General features: G+C 35.4%; 1 non-coding gene across 1 annotated transcript; it reads left to right on the forward strand.

Annotated features, from left to right (window-relative positions):
• Nucleotides 1–1,335: 1,335 nt before the first annotated feature.
• LOC141635886 (small nucleolar RNA R71) lies at nucleotides 1,336–1,442 on the forward strand. Its single transcript, XR_012540541.1, has one exon. It is a non-coding gene; the product is annotated as a small nucleolar RNA R71 (small nucleolar RNA).
• The last annotated feature ends 1,825 nt before the right edge of the window (nucleotides 1,443–3,267 follow it).

A 3,267-nucleotide genomic window follows, 5' to 3' on the forward strand; every position in this document is an offset into this window, starting at 1 on the left:
AATATATCTTTAAAATATTTTATAAAAGCTTTTAAAAATACTGGGTATTACAAATAGACACCTCAAGAGTCTTAACAATCTCCATAAACTTGCCAAGTTGCTTGTCCTTTTTTCGGTTTTGCTTGTCTACTAGGAAAAAGTAGCCTATTGACAATAGACTCTTCCTCATCCTCACTCTTCCCTTTAATTCTTTTCTTTTTTATTGCCTCACTTGTAGTTAGATCAACTATATTGTCATTCTTCCTCATTATTCCTTTTATCTTCACCATTCTCATTCAACACTTCATTCACCACTCTCTTCTTCTTTCCACCCTTATCACCAGCATTTTCATAAACCAATATCATTGGACTCTCATATTCTTTACCACTCCTTATTATGGCATGTGAAGTATCATGCTTGATTGGAGGGTTACCTTGAGGAGGTAATGTCCCCTTTTGTCATTGAGATCTTGAGGAGGCGAATTGAGACATTTGAGTCTCAAGCATCTTGTTATGTACAGGAATGTTGTTGATGGTGATATCCTTTGCTTGGCTATCCTTTTGCATTTGTGCTAATAAGTTTAGTTGGTTCTTTTGTATTTGGAGCATCGCTTTTTGCATATCAAAGGATTGGTCATTGTTTTGCTTTGGGGTTTTGGTTGGTTTTAATTGTTGGTTTTGATTGTAGGAAGATTGGGATTGGAATCCTTGATGATTTGGAAAACCAAGTTGGTTTTGATTTTGGTTGAAGAAAAGCTTTTGAAAGTCTTGTTGGTTTTAATAGAAACATAAACTTGTTGTTGTTAGGGGTTTTGCACATTTTGGCTCTTGTATGAAAATTTGGGATGGAACTAGCACTTTCATTATAAAAATTAGCTATAATAGGGGGTACCGTGTTTGTATGCTTCAAAAGAATTCACTTGCTCTAATGGTCCCCTACATTCTTGTTGGTTATGTCTAAAAGTCCAACAACTCTCACAAATGCCACGTTGGATGGATGGTGTCTTGACCATTGCATTTACTTGGTGCATAGATTGTTGGTTGGATGAGCTTGATGCTTGAGTCACTTGAGCAATGGCTTCTTGAAATTTCAATTTCATTGTGTCCATATGAGAACTAAGTTGGACTCCGAAATTGGCACTAATTTGGGTGATCAAGTCAACCTCATGCCTTCCTCCTTTAGTTGGATTTTGTGGTCTACTAAATTGGTAATTATGCACCGCCATCTCCTATATCTTGCCTAAAGTTTGATCATCACCCACCTTCGCAAACCTCCCATTTGACACCATGTTAAAAATGAATCTAGAATCCTCATATAGTCCATTCCAAAGTTGTTGGACTAGAAACCATTCCCTTAGACCATGATGAGGACAAGACCTACATATTACCTTAAATATTTATCATGCCTTATACAAGGACTCTTCATCTCTTTATTTAAAAACTGTGATTTGGACTTTAAGCATGTTTGTCTTGTCTAGTGGATAAAACTTTTGGTAGAAGGCCAAGGCAAGCTTTTTCCAAGAATCAATACCAAGTGTTACCCTATTCAAACTTTTAAGCCATTGTTGATAGCCTTTATCAAACAAAATAGGAACACTACCCACCTTAGTTGATCTTGAGTTATCCCATTTGAGAAATTGCATCGCAATAATCATAAAAAGTTTCCATGTGTATGTGGAGATCCTCGCTTGGCATCCCCCCCTTCTTCAAATTTGACTCCTTTCAACCAATTATATGAAAGCAGTCTTAGTATTGAAGTTCCCAGTCAAGTTAGCGGGTGAAGGCGCCCGGTTTGGTAGCGTATCCTTGATAAGAATTAAGTGCGAAGAAAATTTAAGCATTGTTGGTTGGTTGTTTGGAATTGGGTTTAAGGTATGGTTGACTTCTCCTTGTCTTCCAAAAGGGTTCACAAGCTCAACACTATCTACTTGTTCAATCCGGGCATCAACTAAGTTATCAACACCACATAAACTGGGCCCCTCCGTTGTCGACGTAGAGCCTCTTATAACTACCCTAAACACTCTTTATATATTGCGCAAGGTCCTCTCGATCTCTTGATCGATTGGTATGTGATCTCTATGTGAATATCACCTTGACATGCAATCAAACAACTGCAAAAATATTAGCAATACCTTAAGAAACTAGGTTCCTAAGACAGAAAAGGCACATATAAAGCAAATGAAAACAAGTTAAAGAAACAATACCGTCCCCGGCAAAGATGCCATTTAGATAGATGTCGTTCAACTATCAAATAAATATTTATAAGATTCAAAAAACTACCATAGCATGTAACTCAAGTTCAAACCTCAAGCACGGGTGTTCTATGAGATAAAATTTACTCAAAGTGGCGCCTAATTCACCAATATTTGGTTTGGTTTTAACTAAACTAATGAATGTAAGAAAATGACAATAAAAACGTAAACTAAAGCAATAGCAAGAGAATATGGTGTGTGATAAAATAGAGGAAGGAACTGGGGTGTTTGGGTTCATTTGGGATGACCAAGGATCTATGATGACAACTCTCCATCAATTTAGGATTCTAGTCAGACTATGGGTCGAATCTCTCGGTCTAACGACCCTACCTAGGCTAAGTCAAGTTAGCTCTCGCGTACACCGATTCAACCCACTTACATAATAAAAGTTATAACACATCCTAAGGCTCTCAATCTTATAGGATTGAATAAACAATGAACAAACCATGTAAACATTCATCTTTACAATTCATCAAACATGTAGTGTGCATTAGTTGGAATTACCATTAATCAATTATTAGTCTTAATAATCATATATTACTCCCTTAATAAACCCCATAATCTCCCCAATTAACTCTAATTAAGACACTACTCATTAATAATCATCATGAACACGCTAACAACAATCACATTATCTAAATTAGTCATGATAATTAGGACAAGTAATTAACAAAATTATTGAAAGATTAACAAAGGATTAAAGAGTGATTAAGAATTATACAACTTAATTAAGCAATAGATGAGAATAGATGAAGTACAAATAAAAGAAACCATTGAATATACGAAGATTTGTCACTAATCTTCAATAAAACCCAAAGAAATCTTCAAGAACAAAGTAGATTAACAGCTAATGAAGAAGTAATTAAGGAAAAATTATAATAATTTTTGAAAGATTACAGTAATTAATCTAGGTTTAGATATGAGGTTTGATAACAGAAGATGGAATCCCTAATTTGATTACAAGACGACCTATTTATAGTATAACAACATTAGGTTAAGCGAAGATTAGAAAACAAGGGAAGTTAGCGGAGCTCGT

Source organism: Silene latifolia, chromosome Y (assembly GCF_048544455.1).
Source record: "Silene latifolia isolate original U9 population chromosome Y, ASM4854445v1, whole genome shotgun sequence".
NCBI classification, from domain to species: domain Eukaryota; kingdom Viridiplantae; phylum Streptophyta; class Magnoliopsida; order Caryophyllales; family Caryophyllaceae; genus Silene; species Silene latifolia.